Source organism: Macrobrachium rosenbergii, chromosome 21, assembly GCF_040412425.1.
Source record: "Macrobrachium rosenbergii isolate ZJJX-2024 chromosome 21, ASM4041242v1, whole genome shotgun sequence".
Taxonomy (NCBI): Eukaryota; Metazoa; Arthropoda; class Malacostraca; order Decapoda; family Palaemonidae; genus Macrobrachium; species Macrobrachium rosenbergii.
Genome location: NC_089761.1, coordinates 28,540,644 through 28,548,143, shown reverse-complemented (window position 1 = coordinate 28,548,143; position 7,500 = coordinate 28,540,644). Strand labels below are relative to the sequence as shown.

At 35.7% G+C, this 7,500-nt stretch overlaps 1 long non-coding RNA gene across 1 annotated transcript in view; it reads right to left on the bottom strand.

The window, feature by feature from the left end:
* The window catches only part of LOC136849842 (uncharacterized), a 305,045-nt gene that overhangs the window by 268,662 nt on the left and 28,883 nt on the right, over positions 1-7,500 (bottom strand). The window contains exon 2 of the long non-coding RNA XR_010856444.1: positions 30-194. This is a non-coding gene — a long non-coding RNA (uncharacterized lncRNA). The remainder of the gene's footprint in view (positions 1-29; positions 195-7,500) is intronic.

Below are 7,500 nucleotides of genomic sequence, written 5' to 3'. Positions count from 1 at the left end.
CTTTAATAACTTAAGGTGACTGCGCTTACCTTACGCAGTTGGTGATTGTGGTGAAGTGACAATTGGTGATTGTGGTGAAGAGACAATTGTGTTGATTTCTTTCTTATACTGTTGATGACATTGACAATGATGATGAAGACAGTTATACTCTTGAAGTTAATGCTGTCATCCTGGTTGCTGGCACTGGTTCAACCCTGTAAATAATACAGTGAGATTGATAACAGTAAAAAAAAGTATATATAAAATTAACTTTAACTTTAACGTAATGTTTCCACATAGTTCCACGCCACATATTGCATTATATTTAAAAATAGACCGTCGTATGATGAACTAAGTTTATCGCAGCTGCAATTGCTCTTTAAAAATACGGTACAAATTTATGCCGTAAATTGCTATTCATTTCAATGTACACCTAAGAAATATGAGTTATCGAATTTATCCACGATGTTTATAATAACTGCACAACATTTTCAACGAATTTTTATTTATAAATAATCTTCTTCATATTTATGCTTTTAAATTTCCTCCTTTCAGTACAGCTCTGGTTTTGCACATTACATTCACCTACATCTACAAAGCCAGCATAAAGCCATATCGACGAACAAATTATTGATAAAACTGACCATAAATAATGCTAATTAAAAAAAAACTAAATTGCTCTAGGAAATCCAGTATGTCGTTAATGGAGGACAAAGATGGTAATACCAATAATAACATTCCAAATCTGTATCTATATGCCTGTGACAGAAGTATAAAAGAAAAATCGATTGTAAAGACAGTTTCAGCAGAACAGAATGAAAGTATGTTGCATGTGACGAGAGGATAACATAGCTATAGGAGTAACAAATAAATAGTATATATATATATATATATATATATATATATATATATATATATATATATATATATATATATATATATATATATATATATATATATAAATCAGAGACTACAAAGTCTGCTGAAGCAAATCAAGTCCTTCAAAGAGAAAGGCATCATTATTACCCCATACAAATGGGAAGAAAGTGCGTTAAAAGAAGAAGATATTATTTATATATATATATATATATATATATATATATATATATATATATATATATATATATATATATATATATATATATACACGCTCACACACACAGATATATATATATATATATATATATATATATATATATATATATATACACACACACACACACACACACACTAAAAACCCAACTCTGCGTAACGCAAAGTGCGTGCACCGCGCGTCACGTGACTACTCCACGCTTCCCGTTCCGTACCGGTCGCGGCGCGCAGTATAGCTTCAATAAACAACAAATCAAAACTGGCCGGGCGGGAGTAACCGGGACGGAAAATTACGGCGGCGTTTGCTGAATTCACCCAATAAATAAGGAGCGGTAATTAGGGCGAATCCGACACCTATGCGCTGTTCAAGAGGATTTATGAAATGAGAAACAAATGGGGGAGATTTTTGAGTTGCATTTATTTTTTTTTTTTAGGCAGGGTTTTTCTCTGTCTGTTTGTCTGTATGGCTGTTTTTGTCTTCTAAATTTTTTTTTTAAGAACAGCATAGTATTTGACGTCTATGTAATTTTCATTAATTAATGAGTTTAACATGTTTACCGAACTGTTGCACACATATATACATTTTATGTATGTATGTATGTATGTATATATATATATAATATATATATATATATATATATATATATATATATATATATATATATTTATATATATATATATATATATATATATATATATGTATATATATATATATATATATATATATATATATATATATATATATATATATATATATATATATATTTATATTATATATACATATACATATATATAGATATATAGATAGATAGATAGACAGATAGATAAACATATACATATATACAATATATGTATTATATACATATACAACATATTATTATATATACATATATATATATATATATATATATATATATATATATATATATATATATATATATACACACACACGCATGTGTGTGTGCGTGCGTCTGCTTCTGTGTTTAAATGTGGATCTTCGTATCACTCCGAGCTAAAGCACACACAACCATATAATAATAATGCATAGCCCAAGCAACCTATATACCTTGAGCTATCGAGGCGCATCAATAAACAGACGCAAAGCAAGCACAGCAGCCCCTCAAGAAAGATCATCATCTCCAATCTCCCAGTATCACTTCCTCAATGATGATTGTACCGAAGCTTTCCGAACGAATTATGGCCCCGAAATTTGGCATTCCTACATCCGGCACCTCCGAGGCGCGGTGCATAATTCGGCACTTCACCTAACACCTTTTTCCTTCGGAGGAGATGGAACGGCCCGTCTAATCACCTCCGAGGTGAGGCCAGATTAACGGGGTAGCGAGAGAGAGAGAGAGAGAGAGAGGTGGCAATGAAGATGTAAATTAGCGGATCAAATTACACAAATCACACGGGACGAAGGTGGGTTCCGATGCGCAAGGAGATCGTTCAAGATTGGGAAGGCACTCTTCTTCTTCTTCTTCTTCTTCCAATTGTTATGCTTCTTCTCTGCTTCTCTCGAAGGTGTGTGATTGCTCAGGCGACTCCGGGAGAAGATGCTATGGTATTTATTGGGTAAGCTTGTATCATCGCACGCTTATGTGTATCTTTGTGAGAGTATTTTTGCGATGTGAGTTCCATGATTTTTTTTTTAGTGGATGTTAATCCTTTGCTTATATGCTAGGATTTTATGAATGATATTTATTATATATTCATAAATATTCTTGGATAATATTTCACGGAGAAGTTAATTTTCTTCATTTCAGTGTGGTGACGATAAATCATTCTTGAAAAAAGCAATTGCTGATTCTACATCAGCTGATGAATGTATCTGCTAAAAAATTCTACAAAATATCTTGGAGCAAAATTTTGATATCAGTGTGCTAGCTATTCGTTTATAATAATTTGCCTGTTGGTTTGTAAAGCTGACGTTCTACCCACTGGAGGTGGGAGAAGGCTGGGAAGAAGGGGGGGAGGGTTTGGGGGGAGGACCCTGCCCAAATGAGCACCCGTCGCAAGCCCGGATAAATAGGGAGGGATGCAGTCAGGAAGGGTATCCTCCTCTAAAACATCTGCCAAAATCAATTATGAGAAGAGCCGTTCAAGGTAGATACAGCTGGAGGATGCTTATTAAAAACAGCGACCCCAACTAAGGATTAAGCTAAGAAGAAGAAGAAGAAGGGGGGGGAGGAGGAGGAGGAGGTTGTAAAGAGAAGAGTGTACTACTACCAGTCTTTAGCTTTCCAATCCTGGTTTATTTATCATGAACATAAAGCTCTCATCTGAATCAGCAATCCTCGTATCGAACAGTCTGGTAGCTTTTTCATTCCCTCGTCAAACTCCGGAACTCTCCTCTCGCATTCGTGTTTCTCTTCCTTCTTTCATTCGAGCCGGAAAAAGAAACAGAAAATGCCGCGTCTTCTTTGCCCCGTAACTCGCCTCTTATTTTTTTTTTTATCACGTAATTCTGTATTTTTAGTTATCTTTAGAAAATAAAACATATGCCTCCTAGCCGCTCCATTTTTTATCTATACAAGATGTCACTCGGCGAAGGTTGGCCAAAAGGTGTTGTGGCCGAGGATGGCCCCAAAAGGATGGCCATCCCAGTCAAGTGTCAGCCTGTCACACTGTGTCAGCAAATATCAATTTACGCGGCTCTATGCTGCCACCAAAATTGAGACCTGTCAGCTCTCGGAAGATAAGCCGGCTGAGACGTTATCGCCCTTACGAAGGGGGGGACTTCGGTCGGTAATCGCGTGACGCTTCCTGTGCTAAAATGAGGAAGGAAGACGGGGATTTTTGGCCCCTAAGGCGAGGATGTTTAAGGTCGCCATTTCCTGGCGCTGGTCAGGTCATGCGATAATTCCCAGCGACATGCAACGCTGTCAGTCATCTTGGGGGGGAAATGAGGCCCCTAAGACGTACAAAGTAAAGAGAAACATCGTCATTACGATTTATAAAAGGCTCGGATAGTCTTGGCGTCCCGGCCACGCCTGCTTAGGAGCTAATTAAACTGGAGGAAATGTCCCAGTGTGTATATTGTGCTGATATACATACTGTAATATATATATCGCTCCATTATTACAAGACTGTCGTAACTCCAAAATCTTGATTTTTCAGGAGAAGCGTTTTAAAGTTTCAAAGTCCTATAACTGCACCGAGATTTTGATTTAGACTTAAAATCTTTCCAGCGCCATCTCTCGGCCAAAAATGCACTAGACTTACGACTTTGTTGCAAAAGACGCAGAATTAAACGGGCAATCTTATGAGCTATGTAACTCAAAACTTCCAAATTTTTGAGTTACGACAGTCTTGTAATGATGGAGCGATACATATATATATATATATATATATATATATATATATATATATATATATATATATATATATATATATATATATAGTTATGAAATTCAAGTCCCAGCCATTTCTCCCTAATTTATTCCTTATTGCCCTGTTCGTATCAAAAGAAATGGATTTAGTTTTTGAGTTTCCTTACAAATTTCACAATGACGAGTTCTGACGTATGGAATTAGAACTGGAATATAAAATTTAGGCCAAAGGCCAAGCGCTGGGACCTATGAGGTCATTCAGCGCTGAAAGGGAAATTGAGGGTAAAGGAGGTTTGAAAGGTGTAACAGGAGGAAAACCTCGCAGTTGCACTATGAATCAGTTGTTAGGAGAAGGTGGAAAGTAAGATGGAAGAACGAGAATATGTACAGAGGTAGAGTAAAAGGAATGAAAGGGGGTTGCTGTCCTTACTTTCTGGCCTTTTACTTTACCTCCATTCCCGTTTTCTTTCTTCAGTGTTGCTGTCCAGCTTCACTAACTATTATTTCTTGGTATAATTGTGGGATTTTCTCCTAATTCCACATTAAGTTCCTTGTATTTCATCTCATTTATTTTTTGGATATCTCTAATCTGGCTGTCCAACCTCTCCAACTCCCTCTATTTACTGTCCTAAGGGCTGAATAGCTGAATGTGCCCCAGTGCTTGGCTTGACAGGATAAATAATAATAATAATAATAATAATAATAATAATAATAATAATAATAATAATAATAATAATGACAAAATCGTATAACCGATTGCCCATGTGGAAATATTAAATATACTTTTATCAGTCTCCCAACACTTTTTCCCATGACAACCCCACCTGAAAAAATCTACCAGAGCCTTACTAATAATAATAATAATAATAATAATAATAATAATAATAATAATAGCAAAATCTTATAACTTGTTTCCCGTGAGGAAATAATGAAGAAATTTTTATTAGTCTCCCGATGCATTTTCCCACGACGACACCACCTGGAAAAATGTACCAGAGCCTAAACTTGTTTCCCATGAGAAAATAATGAAGAAATTCTTATCAGTCTCCCGATGCATTTTCCCACGACGACCCCACCCGGAAAAATTTACCAGAGCCTTAATAATAATAATAATAATAATAATAATAATAATAATAATAATAATAATAATAATAATAATAGCATTGCCATTTTTATATAATTTATTTCCCATGAGAAAATAATGAAGAAATTCTTATCAGTCTCCCGATGCATTTTTGACATTACCGGAAAAATTTACAGAGCCTTAATAATAATAATAATAATAATAATAATAATAATAATAATAATAATAATAATAATAACATTGACATTTTTATATAATTTATTTCCCATGAGAAAATAATGAAGAAATTCTTATCAGTCTCCCGATGCATTTTCCCACGACGACCCCGCCTGGAAAAATGTACCAGAACCCCGAAAACTTTCCCCTTAGTAATATTAGGACAGTCTAGACGCCGTCGTTGCTCGAGTTAATGAACAAGGATGATAATTCATGGCTATTTTATGTAACGGTGGCCTGTATCCCAGTCTGCCGTACTATTAATTGATCTGTCAGGCCGCCTAATACTATATCATTAAGTGGAATAACCCATAGTAGGAAATCCGTTGATGCAGAACATAATTAGTAATCGAAGGGAGGCGATAGGGGACCGCAACAAGCGAGAGACCTTAGGTCGAAGATCCCGGGAAATCGATGGGGGGAAATGGCCCTTACGGACGCGAGCTCTGAGGGCAAACGCGAAGTCCCGCTGGACTGGCGTTATCCTGAAAGCAGCGGTTGGGTAATTATTATTCATTTCGTTATTGCGTCATCGTACGTACGTTATGCAATGGCCATAACGGGCGCAATTTCGCTGCCTTTTTTTTTTTTTGAGCGTAGCGTTCGCGTAATGCTCCTGCCAGCTGACCGGGATAACGAACGGAGATTGAATGCGCTTTTGTGTTGATGTAACGACGTACTGAACGGGGCCACTTGGAGATTTCCGTAGGTTAAAGGTTGATTACCATTTTGGGAGAAGCTTAGCGAGTTCGTAAGTGTGTTTGTGGATGTCTAGTTTCCCTGAACCACGTGAGAATGATAGAATTTTTGACACTTGGCGAAGAGGCAGACGTTAATTCTTTTTTTTTTTTTTAACGATTCTGATTTCAAGACGATTAAACAAACAACTTTTAAAAAGGTGGAAAAAAGAATGAAAAACATAATGCAGTGAAATTAAAAGACAGAATGGTGCATTGCTGATGCAAGAGTAAATATTTCTTTGCCAGTTAATTATATAATAAATCGTATTGTCATTCGTGACATCCAGAAAAACGTACGATAGATAGAACTTCGCTCAAAATACACAAATGACGCCCTACGACCAAGTAGCCTTGTCGCATTCAAGAATCCTGAGGTCAAATCATATCACAACCGATTCACCGCACGATTCGTCAGAAATACAACAAGGGCTGTTTCGGCATACATCGTAAATAACAGCTGACTTGGATGAAAATACCACGTTGAGAGTTCTCTGAAAGGAATAACATTATTTGGAATGTAAATTGGCATCTTCAAATATTGTTGAAAGATCACGGTGCAGTTTAGAGAATGAGGAGAAAGAGCTCGACCTTAGGATGATTTATGAAGTACAATTCATCGCTATATTTAGTTCACTGGTTAGGAATGTTAGCAAGGATTGGCAACGTCTATACAAAAGAAAACACGTGTATATGGTTCGAAAAATTGAATAAATTACTGGTTAATATCCCGTTATGTTTGGTAAATGTGATCAATATTAGTTAATATTTGAGATACCGGTAATTTAGCATAGCTGCAAAGGTTAGGATAGCCTTGGTAAGGGTATTATATGTTAAATACAGTCTTGGTAAGGGTATTATATGTTAAATACAGTCTTGGTAAGGGTATTATATGGTAAATACAGTCTTGGTAAGGGTATTATATGTTAAATACAGTCCTGATAAAATTATATGTTAAATATAACCATAGTAAAGTTATTATAAGTTAAATATAATCTTGGTAAGGTTATTTGATATATAGTATTGGTAAAGTAATTCTATGTTAAATATGGTCTTGGCG